The 7,135-nt window shown below is 50.3% G+C and overlaps 1 protein-coding gene across 1 annotated transcript in view; it reads left to right on the top strand.

Moving 5' to 3' along the window:
- The first annotated feature begins 5,861 nt into the window (after window positions 1–5,861).
- LOC145358590 (uncharacterized) overlaps window positions 5,862–7,135 on the top strand; it is a 20,646-nt gene continuing 19,372 nt past the window's right edge. The window contains exon 1 of the mRNA XM_080212774.1: window positions 5,862–5,901. The gene's annotated coding sequence lies outside the window, so the exon portion shown is untranslated. The remainder of the gene's footprint in view (window positions 5,902–7,135) is intronic.

The raw sequence follows: 7,135 nt of genomic DNA on the forward strand, positions 1-7,135 counted from the left end.
CAAGATAATGGTTGGAATGCGAGTCTTTACAGGAAATCAAGTCTTAAAAATACAGAGAATGTGAGTGGAGAGAGGGTTAAGCACAGGTTAAAGAGATCTCTACATCATGGTATTTTTGTAGCAGGGGAAGCAAGGCAGGCAGCACGGAAACCAAATTCAGGATAAACTTTCCGTAATAATTGAGGAAGGATTTTTGGTGTTCCTTGGGGCTGGTGCTCCCTTGATGACCTTTCCCTTATCTTCCACTAGATGGAACCCCTTGCCATTTACTCGGTTGCCTAACCAGGTTACTCTGACTGCTCAGAAAATAGGATGTGGAGATGCCGGCAGTGGACTGGGGTAAACACAGTAAGAAGTCTCACAACACCAGGTTAAAGTCCAACAGGTTTATTTGGTAGCAAAATCCACCAGCTTTCGGAGTACTGAACCTTCATCAGGTGAGTGGGAGTTCTGTTCACAAACAGGGCATTATAAAGACAGAAACTCAATTTACAAAATAATGTTTGGAATGCGTGTCTTTACAGGTAATCAAGTCTTAAAGGTACAGACAATGTGAATATAGAGAGGTTTAAGCACAGGTTAAAGAGATGTGTATTGTCTCCAGCCAAGACAGTTTGTGAGATTTTGCAAGACCAGGCAAGTTGTGGGGGCCACAGATAGTGTGACATGAACTTGAGATTCGGTTGAGGTGGTCCTCATGTATGAGGAACTTGGCTATCAGTCTTGGCTCAGTGACTTTGCTTTGTCGTGTGCCATGAAGGCCACCTTGGAGAATGCTTACTTGAAGATCAGAGGCTGAATGCCCGTGACCATTGAAGTGCTCCCCAAAAGGAAGAGAACACTCTTGCCTGATGATTGCGGAGCGATGTTCATTCATCCATTGTCTTAGTGTCTGCATGGTCTCCCCAGTGGACCATGCCTCAGGACATACTTTCCTGCAGCACATCAGGTAGAAAATATTGGCCGAGTTGCAAGAGTATGTACCTGTACCTGGTGGATGGTGTTCTCACGTGAGATGATGGCATCCGTGTCGATGATCCGGCATACATTGCAGAGGTTGTTGTGGCAGGGTTGTGTGGTGTAGTGGTCACTTCTTCTAAAGGCTGGGTAGTTTGCTGCGGACAATGTCTGCTTGAGGTTGTGTAGTTGTTTGAAGGCAAGAAGTGGGGGTGTGGGGATGGCCTTGGCTAGATGATCGTCTTCATCAATGACATGTTGAAGGCTCCGGAGAAGATGCTGTAGCTTCTCTGCTCTGGGGAAGTACTGGACGAGTACTTTGTCTGCCGTGTCCTGTATTTGTCTTCTGAGGAGGATGTTGTGGTTTTTCGCTGTGGCGCGTTGGAACTGTCGATCGATGAGTCGAGTGCCATATCTTGTTCTAATGAGGGCATCTTTCAGCACGTGGAGGTGTCTGTTGCAACCCTCCTTATCTGAGCAGATCCTATGTATACAGAGAGCTTGTCTGAAGGGAATGGCTTCTTTAACGTGTTCAGGGTGGAAGCTGGAGAAGTGGAGAATCATGAGGTTATCCGTGGGCTTGCAGTAAAGTGTTGAGGTGACTGTTTTTAATGGAGATACGTGTGTCTAAGGATGCAACCGGTTCCAGAGAATAGTCCATAGTGAGTCTGATGGTGGAATGGGACTTGGTGATGTCATCATATAGTTATTTCAGTGATTGTTCACCATGTGTCCAAAGGAAGAAAATGTCATCGATGTATCTAGTGTATAGCATCGGTTGAAGGCCCTGTGCAGTGAAGAGGTCTTGTTTGAGCCTGTACGTGAAGATGTTGCTGTATTGAGATGCAAATTTGGTCCCCAGGCTGTTCTGTGCGTTTGCATGAAGAACTGTTTGATGAAGGTGAAGACATTGTGGTCCAGGATGAAGCAGATGAGTTGTAGAATTGCACGTGGAGATTGGCAATTGTCAGTGTTGAGTACTGAGGCAGTTGCAGCAAAGCCATTGTCATACGGGATGCTGGTGTAGAGTGCCGAGACACCCATTGTGACGAGGAATGCTCCTGGTTCAACTGCTCCATATGTTCTGTAGGATGTCCGGAGTGTCACAACAAAAGCTGGGGGCTCTTTGTACAATGGGTTTCAGGATGCCCTCGATGTAGCTGGAGAGGGTCTCGCACAGAGTCCCATTGCCTGATACGATGGGATGGCCAGGTGTGTTGGCCTTGTGTATCTTTGGGAGGCAGTAGAGATCTCCAATGCAGGGGGTACATGGGATGAGAGCATGGAGGGTGCTCTGAAGTTCCGGATCAAAGATCTTGATCAGTCTGTTGAGTTGACGGGCGTGTTCTTTGGTCAGATCTGCGGTTAACTGTCTATAGTGTTGCTTGTTGTTCAGTTGTCGGTACAATAATCCGTTCTGTTCAGTATGACGATGGCCCCTCCTTTGTCTGCTGGTTTGGTAACAATGTTGCAGTTGGTCCTGAGAGCACAGATGGCGTTGCCTTGTGTTTGGGTGATGTTCGGGGCTGTCTTGTGAGTGCGGCTGATGAATCTGGCATTGATGCACCTCCTGATGGCTCGGGCATACATGTCGAGTCGAGGGCAGTGGCCTTCCGTAGGAGTCCAATTCGACTCTTTCCTCTTCAGTTGCTGCACCGCGGACCTCTCTGTCGGCTGTTCTGGTTCATTGGCTGTCTCGTTGTGTTTGCTGTTGGCCTCTTGTGGTTTCTGGAAGAACTCCCGCAGCCTCATTCACCTGATGAATTCCTCTGTGTCTGCTGCGAGACTGATGGGGTCTATTTTGGTGGTGGGGTAGAAATTGAACCCTTGGCTGAGAACTTCGATTTCATCTGGTTGAAGTGTGTAGTCCGACAAGTTGACAATGGACTTCCCTGCAGTGGTCTTGCTTTCTACTGTGGTACCAGGGGAGGCTTGGTTGCTGCTGGTGATGCCGAGTTTCTCAAGTTTCCTGTTCTTGGTGTGCATGTAACTGGCATAGCTCCTTTGTCTTATCTGCTTGGTAGAGTTTTGCAGCTCGTCTGTGTCCTGAGCGCAAGTTGAGAATATGGACTCTATCTTGGTTTCCAGGATGCGGCGTTTACTGTAGGGCTGGTGTATGAGGTGCTTGAGGAGTGTGAGAGAGGTGCAACGGCAAAGTCTCGTAGCCTAGTCTGTGTTATAGGTTGACCTGAGTGAGTTTGTGATCGCTACAGGCTTCCTACAGAAACTCAGCACACATGGAGCAGTTGAACCAGGAGAATTCCTTGTCGCAATGGATGTCTTGGCACTCTACGCCAGTATCCCCCACGATGATGGCATTGCTGCAACTGCCTCACTACTCAACACCAACAACTGCCAATCTCCAGATGCAATTTTACAACTCATCCGCTTCATCCTGGACCACAATGTCTTCACCTTCAACAACCAGTTCTTCATCCAGACACACGGAACTGCCATGGGACCCAAATTCGCACCTCAATATGCCAACGTCTTCATGCACAGGTTCGAACAAGACCTCTTCACTGCACAGAATCTTCAACCGATGCTATACACTAGATACATCAATGACATTTTCTTCCTTTGGACTCATGGTGAACAATCATTGAAACAACTGTATGATAACATCAACAAGTTTCATCCCACCATCAGACTCACCATGGATACTCTCCAGAATCGGTTGCATTTTTGGATACATGCCTCTCCATCAACGATGGTCACCTCAGCACCTTACTGCACCGCAAACCCACGATAACCTCATGATGTTCCAGTTCTCCAGCTTGCAAAATCTCACTAACTGTCTTGTCTGGAGACAATACACATCTCTTTAACTTGTGCTTAACCCTCTCTCCACTCACATTGCCTGTACCTTTTAAGACTTGATTATCTGTAAAGACTCACATTCCAATCATTATTTTGTAAATTGAGTTTGTGTCTTTATAATGCCCTGTTTGTGAACACAACTCCCACTCACCTGATGACGGGGCAGTGCTCCGAAAGCTAGTAGCTTTTGCTACCAAATAAACCTGTTGGACTTTAACCTGGTGCTGTGAGACTTCTTGCTGTGCTCGGAAAACACATTTCTCTTTCTTCAAGCAAATCCTGCTCTGGAAAATCTCTGCAAGACTTCTAGGTTGGCCAGCTGTTACTGGTCCAAAGGCCCCGTGGCCAAGGTGTCATCTCAGTATACTGCTACCTTGGTTAGTCCATGAAGAATGTTCTCTAAAGCACTTTGAAAAATGGCACGAGCTAACGAGACCCCCAAAGAGCAAATGAGTATACTCATAGGCTGGAATTTTACCACCTACCCACCATGGGAATTGGAGTGAGCGAGGGGTGGATCCTTGGTCAATGGGAAGATCCGTTGACCTCAGGTGGGGTTTTTCGGTTTTGGACGAAATGCAGTGGCATAGCTGGGAGGGGGTAGGAGGAGGGCAGGGTGCAGGGGGTGCGATTGCTTGTGTCACTTTTCAAAGTGCTTTAGCGAACATTCTTCACACCGAACCCCCTGACTGACAGCTCAATAAACCAATAAAAGGAGCACCGCTCTTCACCCACTAAGTGACAAGTTTACGGACAGGCAGGAACCTGTTCTGGGAATGTCCATAACCTAAGAACTGAGCGGCAGAAACACTCATGTAAAGGGCAGTGAGGTGAGTGGATAAACGCTCCGGTACTCCTTTGTGAATTACACTGCAGATTTTAATTCTGTCACAAAGTTGAGGCCAGAAGTTATGAAGTCGAAATGTCCCACTTCTCTTTTGAAATTAACCATCGGGCAGCACTCCTGAGATTGCAGTGTCAGAGAGAAATAGTCACTGTCCTTCCTACTGTCTGCAAGTGTCCACACCAGGGGATTTTGAATGCCTTTCGAACTTGGTGCACGGAATTCATTAATTACAGCCTTACTTTGAAAAATGGCGATCGATCCCCCTGCACACCACCCCCCCCCCCCCCCCCCCCCACCAACTAGCTACGCCACTGCATTTATCCCAAAACTGTAAAACCTCACCTGAGGTAATCAGATCTTCCCATTGACCAAGGATCCGCCCCCTCGCTCCCTCCAATTCCCGTGGCGGGTGGGCAGTAAAATTCCAGCCTATCAGTATATTCATTTGCTCCCTGGAGTCTCGTTAGCTTGTGCCATTTTTCAGAGTGCTTTAGAGAACAGCCTACCTGCGATCATTGATTTTTTTTAAGAAAACGTGTATATTTTGTGGTTATGTGTTGTGGTTTACGGGGAAGACCCACACCCAACCCCCCCCCCCCCCCCGACTGACAGCTCGATAAACCAATCCGGAGCACGGCTCCTCAGCCCCGCTCCGTCAGTGGGACGGCCCAGGTCTACGGACGAACGTCGGGATTCAGCAGTCGCCATTTTTCAGAAGTGGCGCCCTCTTGAAAATAAATGGTTTTTTTTAAAGGAAAGAAAATGAATTACCGAGGAAAGAACGGTTGGTTTGCGAGCGATGCGACGACGCCAGACTGTGAGGACGTCAGCGCGGGACGGGGGCCTGGACAGGGTTGTGTGGGGGGGGGGTGCAATTGGTGGAATGAGAGAGAGGTCATTGTTTATTTCGTGGCGCCTTTTTTTGTGCGCTCGCTCCCCCTAATCTTCGAACCCGGCTACGCCACTGGGTAAATGCTGCTGTAAGATCCTGCCCATAGAGTCTCCGATTGTCATATATTTCTGGGATGACTCTCCCTATCCAAGTTGAAGTTAGGTGTGGATCGAGCTTGGAGAACATTTTGCTGCCTGTTAACTAAACGTACGAATCTTTAATTTGGGACCTGAGGCACCTATCGAGTTTGGAGATCCAGCGGGCAGTTCTCCCATTGCGACCAGCAGAGTTTCAGACATTTTGCGGGATTCCCGATGCAGGCGAGTCTTCCAGAGCCGGAGAACAGTCACAGTCGGGACCGCGCTGGAAACCAGTGGGGAGACAAGTAAATGTCATTTAAACCTCTTTTTAATGTATTTTAAATATATTTTGCATGTGATTATTGGGCCGGACGTGGAACCTGCCGGGTCCAACAGCGTCTCCCACCCGCCAGGGGTACTTCACTCTGGTGGGGTTCAGATTACTCCCCGCGTTCGAGGAACTAGCAAGGGGACCCTGTCAGAACGAAGGAGGGGCAATCAGGGATCCCCCAGGGGGTCAGTTGTTGGGGCTGGTGCTCACTGGGCATCGGACAGTGCCAAGGGGGTGGGGGCCATCGCGGGTGGGGCCTAGGTTGATCGCTGGGGGGTGGGGAGCCCCATTGGCAGTCTGCATTGGGATCGGTCCGGGATGGAGGGAGGCCTGTGATTGGGGTGGGCTGGGGGGGGTCGTCTGCCGGGGGGGGGGGAGCGGAGTCTGCTTTCCGGTGGAGAGGGGGGCGGGGATGACCCAGGGAGTGGGGTAGGGGCCAGCTTGGGGGAGAGGGGTGGTGGTCTGCTGGGTGGGGACGCCTGCCTCCCGGGGGTGGGGATGAAGCAGCGTGGGGTGATCTGCCAGGTTGAGGGGGATGGGGGAATCGCCACTGCTGGGGGGGTGGGCTGTGCATCGGGGCGCTCCGGTACAGCGGGGGGGGGGGTGGTGGTGGTCCGGGCTGGCCCAGGAATTGCTGTGGGGGCTGCGATTGGGCCGTGGGGGGAAGCTGGAGGGGGCAGCGCTGCAGGGGTCCCAAGCTGGCCAGCAACTGAGCTGGCAGCAATGGGGAGTCTGACAGATTCCCCATTGCTGCCAGGGCGAAAGGGCAAAAAGCTGCAGCAGGCGACGGTGCAGAGGGACCTGGTGGTCCTTGTGCACGAATCGCAAAAACCCAGTCTGCAGGTGCAGCAGGTGATCAAGAAGGCGAATGGGATGCTGGCCTTTATAGCGAGGAGAATAGAATATAAAAGCAGGGAGGTCTTGCTGCAACGGTACAGGGCACTGGTGAGGCCGCAGCTGGAGTACTGTGTGCAGTTTTGGTCGCCGCATTTCTGAAAGGATATATTGGCCTTGGAGGGAGTGCGGAGGAGGTTCACTAGGCTGATACCGGAGATGAGGGGGTTGGACTATGAAGAGAGATTGAATAGACTGGGTCTGTACTCGTTGGAGTTTAGAAGGCTGAGGGGGGATCTTATAGAGACGTATAAGATAATGAAGGGGATGGATAGGGTAGAGGTAGAGGGATTCTTCCTGCTTAGAAAGGATAG

Source organism: Carcharhinus amblyrhynchos, chromosome 26, assembly GCF_965287045.1.
Source record: "Carcharhinus amblyrhynchos chromosome 26, sCarAmb.v2.hapA, whole genome shotgun sequence".
Lineage (NCBI taxonomy): Eukaryota > Metazoa > Chordata > Chondrichthyes > Carcharhiniformes > Carcharhinidae > Carcharhinus > Carcharhinus amblyrhynchos.